The sequence below is a fragment of the Tympanuchus pallidicinctus genome, unplaced genomic scaffold, assembly GCF_026119805.1.
Source record: "Tympanuchus pallidicinctus isolate F22 unplaced genomic scaffold, pur_lepc_1.0 scaffold2, whole genome shotgun sequence".
Classification (NCBI taxonomy): domain Eukaryota; kingdom Metazoa; phylum Chordata; class Aves; order Galliformes; family Phasianidae; genus Tympanuchus; species Tympanuchus pallidicinctus.
In genome coordinates this window covers 51,318,713-51,327,572 of record NW_026294721.1, presented here as the reverse complement: position 1 = coordinate 51,327,572, position 8,860 = coordinate 51,318,713, and positions in this window count along the sequence as shown.

Below are 8,860 nucleotides of genomic sequence, written 5' to 3'. Positions count from 1 at the left end.
GGTCTTTGTCATACTATGCCATTTGTAATTGCTGATTGCTTTTTGGCTGATGTTGAAAACCTGCCTGTCAATCCCCAGTTAGAGTGCAAAACAGTAAGTTATCATCCTCCCTCATCGCCAGTCTAGTTTAGCACAAGCTCTATCGAAGAGACTGTAAAGTCTCACTGCAGGAGAGGTTCGTAACCTTTGGTCATATATAGCTTTCCAAAAATATAAATTAAGTAGCTGAGGGATCATTCTGTAGTGAAATTCTGTGTATGAGTGCATACATACTTAATGCATCTCATTTCTCCTCTCTCTTTTTTTTTTTTTTTTTTTTTTTGGCAACTTTTTTTAATGGCCTTTCTTTCCTTCTGTGTGCGTTTTGGTTTGGTTTGTGTTTTTCTTTTCAATGCTATAACCATGGAACTTGATAGATGGAGGGATTTCTTATACCTAGGTAAAGTACAGGTACCTACCTGGCTACCTAGGTAGGTACATCCAATGTAGTGGTGTGCTTGTAATCTGTTAGTAACAGCTATCCAAGCACACTTTGAAATATTTAAAAGAAAAATGTACTTGGAGCAAAAGCTATTTTTCGTTTTACCTTTAAAAAGGAGAAGTATTAAGGGAGTTGAAGTTATTTTATTTTCACCAAGATGATTAAAAGCTTGGAAAGCTGATAGCGCTGAAAACAAATGAGCATGCAGAAGAGAGATAATAAAGTAGAACAGATGTTATATCCAGATTTGTCAGTGGGTGAGTCAAAATTGTGAGATTTAGAAAGGAATTATGATTCAGAGCTCTCAGCTGTGGCTCCTTCTCAGGCCTGTCCTCTAAGAACCCAGTTTTCATGTATTACAGATCTCTCTTTACGGGCCTCCTATGCCTGTCTTCCCAGGTGCGTGTGTGGTCCTGAAAGCAGAAATGATACTGTTAGAAAGTGTGTGCAATACATCATGTTATCTGTTACTCCAAGCGGGAACTGATTTATTTTTCTGACACGTATGTACTTCCAAACATAATGACATAACAATTAACCATAAATGGCAGACTGTCTGAAACCAAATTTAAAACTCTCATGCAGGAGAAGGAAGGAAGGAGAATCTGAACTTCATATTTCCCGCATTTCTTCAGGATTATCTCCTCAAAACTGGAAATCCGTGTCTTGAACAAACTGAAGAGTGTGAACCTGCTCTTCTCTGATATACTGGTGTCCTTGCCAAACCAGACAGTAGTTTGTAAGATTCTCTATTTCTGTACATTTCCAAGCGCAGCAACCCCTGCTTTGAAGTAGGATGGTTGTAGGTGACAGTCTATTCTAAAAGCAACTAGCCTTACACCGACAGTCCTGTCAGAAGATGCTCTCACCTGTATAAATGGCAGCTATTAAGACTGAATGCTGGCCAGATCAGCGGTAAATTCCTGTGCTTTTTGGAATCACAGTTAATTACTGAGTTGGCTCATTATGCCACTGTGCTTTATAAAAATAAGCCAAATTTCTTTGTTGGAGAATGGTATACAGTTATCCAGAACTCATGTCTGCTAAGTCAAGACTCAAGAACAAAGAGGCATTGCAGCAGAGACCAAAGTTAATATCTGTTTTTGGAGGAAGACGTCTTTCTGGAGATGTCTAAAGAGTCTCAGTGATGATGATATTCTCTGGAGCCAACCTGTCTTCTGTCAGGGTTTGCTTTTGCTTAAGATTGGGATTCATGTGTATGTTGTGTATCGCAGCATTTCTGTTTTGATTAGAGTGAGTGTTTGGGAAACTGTACTTGCAGGCTGCATTATTATGGTATGATAATTCATACTGATAGACTTGGGCATGATCTGAACAGTAAGTCTTTTCTCAGGGGAAATCTGAGATAGCAAGGTAAATTAATGCTTTCTTTGCAGATTCATTATACAAAATTATGCTTAATTAAGAAGAGTAGTTTACTGTAGTGTACTCCAAAAGATCCGGTGCTCCCTGTGGGCTTCTTGAGATATCAGTAGGGTTGGAGAAGCAGCTTATGATGTACCAAGAACAAAGGGATTGACTTCAAGTGTTGCTGAACAAATTTGTTACCAGAAACTCTCAACTGAATGTAAGTCTGGAATGCATCCATTCTCCCAGTATTGGCGTAGTGTAATTATTTGTTTAAGAGGTATTCATGTGTTTACTGCCTTTACTGAAGCTGATGTTTGCTTTGCGGTGACCTACTGGTAGATCTGGCCTCTTTGTGAAATCTTGGGCACAGCCATGCGTGAGTGAGGTACACTTTTCCTTCAGTGAGCCAACAGCCTAAATTCTCAGAAACCATTCAAAGTATGCCATGTAGTACATTTCCTACAAAAGAAAAGACTATCACATACATACTTATGCCTGTCTGGACAGTTGTTTTATGTGACAATGGTACTGTAGCACACTCCACATGTGCATCTTCTGAGAAATAAGCAATTTATTTGTTGTAATGTAGCAGATTCTTCCTTTCAGATTCTTTGTCTCCATTTTTGCAACCATTAGATATTACTATTTACTATGTGTATTGCAAATGGCAGCATTTTGTGATTTTATCAGGCCTAGGGTTTTCTTTTTATCCAGCTTTCATATTCTGCTGTTTCCCTTACTGCCTTTGGGATTTTTCAGGTTATATCTCATTCCTTGTGGCTTTTACTAGTATTCATGGTAATTAAAAATTTGTAAGAAAAGACTGTTTGAATCCAGTCTGCCCCTATAGGATCACTAGGAGATGAGACTCTGAAGCTGGTAGTAAATAACATTGTTTGTGGTTTTTTTTTTTCTAGAAACTTGAAGTCTGAGCTGTAGGAGGAAATTTGGCAGTGTGCTCCAGTGTCTGATTTCTCTTTCCTGCTTTTTAATAGGATAGCAGTCATGTATGTTCTGCATGACTTTTGTACGTTGTAAGGACTTGATTTTCTGTCCTTGCTCTGATATGCTGCTGCTTCTGCAGTCAGTTCTGCAGTTCTTATCTCCTTCGTTTTGTTCCCTAAAATTGTTATTTCTGCAGATTTTGGGTACCTGCATTTATGACATTTCTCAAGTGTATTTCAGGGGGTGTATTTTAGTGCAAGTCGGTGGGGTGAAGTAATAGTTTATCATTTGATACAATGATTTTGGCAGAGTTCTCTGAGCATGCAACTGTAATAGACTGGGTAGTAAAGAGCAATGTTGAAGTTTCTTCATGTACTATGAAATGATGTTTGTGTGAACTGTGAGAATTCTATTTCTCAAGCTGTGCTGAGCTGAAGATGCTAAGCTTCGCTTCCTTTTCTTGTAACTAGAGAGACAATGTGAGCAAGTGTTTTGGAGAGACTGACAGTGTATTCTTGCCTCTGCCACTGAGTTGACACTGCTCAATTGACTTAATCAAAGCTTTGTGTTTTTTAATACTGTACTCCAGAGTGCACTCTTTAGAAAAACATCTGGGAGATGGATGTGTTTTACTTTATGTTCAAGTGAGATACAACTGCAATTGGTTTTCAGGTTGCTGTTGTAGTTAGAACAATAAATACATTACATTCATTATTGAATATATGAATGCAGTTTCAAGGTGTTTACTTCTTTTCTGCTAACTGTAATGTGTTATGGTTTTTGGGATAAACCTGTAAGTTAGAATGTCCAGCAATTAAGTACGGGGACTATCTATCTAGTCATTGATTAGTACTCCTTTAGTATGGTTTGTAAGCAGAGAAATATAGCACCGCTGGTTGAATCATGCTGTTGTTCCTGTGAAGATCCTGAACTATACATTTATCTGTTTGTTACACTACCTAACAATGTAAATATAATGGCAGTAGCTTATAGCTGTGGCTGTCAGAGATACTGACTGGGAATCATGGATGCAACAGAAGGGTGCTGCCCCAGCCAGGACAGGTAAAGACAAAGCAAATCTCTCGATCTAACAGGGCTTAGGATTTTTGGGAGGAAGATTTTACTCATATTCACCAAGTGCCCAATGCTTTAACCTTCTCTTACTGACATGCTACAGAAGGAATCCTGGAGGTGCGCTTTTTGAAAGAGCCATGTCAGAAGTCATTTAGACAGTTCTTTGGTAATCCAAGAACATTAAAAGTTACTTCCAGAAACAATCACCTTTTCAAAGTAGTTTGGGGATGAGAAAGTGCTACTGTTGAGCAGAGTAAACGTGTGAGGTAGGGAAGGAAGCTTTCTATTGTGTGTTACAGGCAGTGTACACTCAGGAGGACTGAGAGCTTGCATGCTGTTTCAGTGACAGGTCCACAATGAGCTCATATATTCAAAGATCAAACTGTATATGTATACTGAAAGCCTTTCTTCTTGCCTTTTGTCTGGTTTTAGATATGTTTAATTAAATTAAGAATCTCTCTTGCAGAAGTTAGATGTTGCTCAGACATTGGGCTAGATCAGTAGCCTCTCCCAGCAGGCAAGCAGAGCTTCCCACTGGCAAGCAGTTGCAGTACCAAGTTGTGTCTGGCTGTGTAAAAGCATGTGCTGCCCACCTCATTTCCCAAAAGTGAAAACCATGGATTGACTCAGCTGCTTTAATCAGGTGTAATGGTGGAAGTGTGATGATAAGTACGTTTCCTCTGTGGCTGTGCCAGTGCTGCTTTGTGGAAAAATACACCCACTCTGATTGTAATATAGAAGCATCATAAATCAGAATTACTATTAAAGCAGAACTGAGTTTAATTTGGCTGAGAGACAGAGTTTTATACAAATGGAGAGCTTTCCTGTGAGACTGAGTTACTCCACACTAGAAAACCCCTTAATTTTTTTTCAGTGTAAATTTTTAAAGTGGATGGTGAAGTAGAGGAGCTCTAGCTAAACGTGCTAGTGCTGTGTGAGATCCACCAATTTAGTTTCCTTAGGAGTTGTCTCTTGACACTTGAAAATAAGCTTATTTTTGTTTTGCAGTTCTTCTCTTGAAAAGGGTTTTTTCAAAGGTGACAGCTTTTCAATATTTATGAAATAAAGTTGTCTTTATTTCTAAGACCATAAATTCAGGAAAGAGCTCTTTCAAGACTAGAAGAATATAGCTGCTTTATAATTTTTTTATTTTACTCTAACCATAAGGCTACTGCATGCACACAATGCAGAGGGGAGATGGTGTAACCTTCTCCGTTACATCACATTAGCACCCGGAGACCTTGCCATTGCATTGCCTTTGTCTGCTGGAGATGCTGTGCAAGTGTGTGAACAGACAAATGGAAATTAATAGGCGCCAAATTTGTTTTGACATGGATGAGCTGTGTGATTCAGAGGGGAGAACTGCAGGCATAAAGCATTCAGGAAATACAGTGAAGCAGTCAAAACTGAGAAGCATATTTAGATGTCAGCATCTCTGCCAGGATTCGATAACATGTACTGTTGCTGAAAATGAAAATGGGCAACGTTTTCCATAACTGAAGGCTTGTTGGACACATTGAGGGCAGGATTCAGAGCTAACTAGACTTAATTAGTTGGTTCTATCTTTGTGGTACAGACAGGAGCAGCTGGACCAAACGTAGCTGGTGAAACTCAGGAGGCTGACACAGAAACTCTACAGATACTGTGCAGCGGATGAATCCTGGAGGTGCATTTTTTACAAGAACCATGTCAGAAGTCTGTTGTGTGCTGTTCTGGTAATCAGAGAACATGAAGAGGCACTTCCAGAAAGCAGTCACTCTATAGTGAAATAGTGCAGCAGGGGTGAGCTTGCATGTCTCTTCCTGCGTGTATCAGTCTGTCTTCAGGTATGAGTTCTCTGTTCTGAGCATAACAGGTTATTTCTGTAAACTGCTTCTCTTTGATTATGAACTGAATTGAGTAATAAAGACATTTTAAGGATTATGTAGATTACTGAATTATAAACAATTTCTACTACGAGACTCCACATTTTTGCCGTGTAAAATGTATGGTAGTTGAATCTCCACAAAATATGTTGTTGCACTTTATCAGGGCAGATACACATTTTAGGTCAACCACTGTGAAAACTTAAAGAACAGATTAAGTATTCAAACTGGCCCAATGTTTTCACTGGCAATGTGATAACAGAGATAAACACTGCTGTTATTGTTAAAGATATATCCATTTTTAAGTGATAAATAATTCTTAGGGAAGATATTCTGAGGAAGAACGTTATGACCACATGGATCTATTTTTGTTGTTTGGGGTGGGAGGGTTAGTGGTTGGTGGCTTTTCTCCTTTTGTTTTGCTTCGGTTTTGGTTTGGGTTTTTGTTTTCTGTTTTTTGTTGTGGTTTTTTTTTTTTTTTGGCTTCCTATCCTCTCTCTGTCTTTCTCCCTTCCTTTTCAGTTCCTGGCACTTAACCCTTCCTAGAGGAGGTGGATGTGACAGCGTTGTTCTACTCACAACAGCTCCTGTAATGCTGATTCTGTTCTCAAATATCTCAAACCAAAAGTATGTCGGGTTTCCAGTGTCACTACTTTTCAGGGGAGAGCAAGAACAGTAACCAGTTGAAATAAAATCCTGCCTGCATTCTGAAGAGTGACATTTTAGCATACGGTATGTTAGCTGTCACATTTCTTTAGGTGTCAGACAGCAAACTCGAGGTGCTTAAGAGTATTCCCATTAGACCAAGAGCAAAAAGAATATCTGTCCTGCATATATTAGCCTTGGCCAGTCCTGAAATGAAACTTCCAATCTGGAGACAGACATTTTTGTAATGATAGTTGAAGAGAGCAGTACTGTACATACTGTCAGTGGACTATACTGAATTTGTCCAGATGAAAGGTTTCTTGTGGATACTTTACGCTGCACTATTGTTAGAAGGTAGCTGCAAGTTAAAGTAGTTTGTAATAGAGCACTGTTTCCATAAAAGGAATCTGTTCAGATGCAGCATATCCTAAAAAGAGATAAAAACATTTCTTTGCAGTTTTTGTTTTTAGAAAATGTCATCGTAAGTGGGATTCCCCTGAATAGGAGTCTGCCTGTCTGTATAGCAGCTAATTTAAGATAGCTCTTTGTTCCGTATGGCACAGTATGAAAGTTTATTTATTATTATTATAGTGTCATCCTTAGACTTTTCAAAAGTAATTGATATATTATAGTGGTATGGGATATCCTCCATCCATTCTTTAGATGTTTTCTAGTCTGAGAGCCACAAACTTTCTCTCCCTCTACTTTATGGCATTCCTTGCATCAGCAAAAAGGTAGCATGAAACAACCCCAGATCCAAAACTCATCTCCTGGCATTGAGAGCATGCTGGTTCTAACAATAGGACAGCAATGACTCCTATGCAAAAGCAGCCTGAAGGCATTGCTAATCCAGGGCTACTGTCAGGCTTTGGTACATTGGGAAAATGCTGCTGAAGTGTCATGGAAGTAGTCTCATTGCTTGGCAGTGTTTTGTGCAGTCTCTAACATTCTGTTATTTTATACATTACATCAGTGATATACTTTACATTACGTCTTTAATACCAAATAGTGCTCTGCACCTGTTTAGTATTGGCAAAAACTTGGAATGTGTGAAATCTGTGTAACAGGTGCAATACCTCAAAAGGTGGTGGCTGAAGTACATCAGCTGTTTGTTGTCATTTGTCCTCATCATTTTGTTTTCCTTGCTGTAGCAGTCCCTCCCTCTGATTCCCCCAGGGAGTGGGAAATAGGAGTGATATTTGGGAATGGGTTTGGTAATAGAACAGCAAGCTGTAGCACAGCACGGGCAGACGTTTCCTAGCTAAAATTTCTAAAGCAGCCCAGCAATAGGCAAGAAACTCAGCACCAGCACCTGTCTTCCTGGTGAGCCCTGCCTGAACGTTCCACTGCCTTTTCACCAGCACAGCTTGTTTAAAGCTGGCCCAGCCACTTCACTGCCACCTGTGGTGACAGCAGTACCCTGGGATGTCTGCCCGGGCTGGCTGTGGGAATGTGCCACTATGTACAGTGGCAACACTGCCTGGCACTCTGTGGCTGGCTGAGGCAGGAGGAGGCTGCTATATATAAGAAGCATCAAAAATGGCTTGGGAACAGAGATAATTGATTGACCCAGGGAGATCAAAAGAATTAAGTCTGGACAGACAATTACGATGTGACCCTGGGGCAAGGCAAGGCAATGGAGCAGAGACTGTTATGGAGGAAACTGGCAGGATAAGCTACTAGGCTGTGCAAACTTTCTGTGATTTTGGCTTGGATTGGGGTGAGTGTGTACACTGCATAATGTTTATCTAGCTCACATTTTGTTTCTCTGAATTCATGTAAAACATCAAGAGACTGAAGGCTTTTGCTAAGATGAAGGGAGTCTGACAACTTGCTGAGACGTTGCACCTGTGAGCTGGGGGAAAACTGCCACAGAAGGTTTCTGTTCCTTAAACGCACAGTACATCACCAAAAATACTGGTGCCAAGGAGAAGTCAAGGCCCTGGATTCTTCTCAAGCAACCTTTGAATGCATATCTAGAGGCATCATACCTTTACAAAGGAGAGACTGCATCTTGCCATGTTTGTTGCCTGCCAGAGCAAGTCTGCCCTCACATACATAAATATTTGTGGTTGTTTCTGAGTCTCCAGAGCTCTGCACCTTGTGGCCCTGCAAGTGTAGCTGTGCACATCAGCAGCAGAGGAGAGGACAGCCAGCTGCAGATGTGCTCTGGCAGATAGCAAACATGGCAGGAAGCAATTTCTTCTGCATGATGGTGTGATGGCATTGCCTCATCTCTTGGATCAGGCAGCAAAGAGCTCTGAATGTAAAAGGATGAGAGAAAGGAATGGGGTCAGGAGCTGGGAGCAAGAGGTTGATTGCTTGGGTGTGCTCTCCCCAGGCAGGGACCGTGAGCAAGCAGAAATAAATTGTGTTTGTGAACAGAAGATAGATGTGATCTGACCTTGCTTACTGGGGAGTTTAATGAAGGTTTAGAAAGCGACATTGGTGAATGAAAATATTTGCCCTAATTTTAATC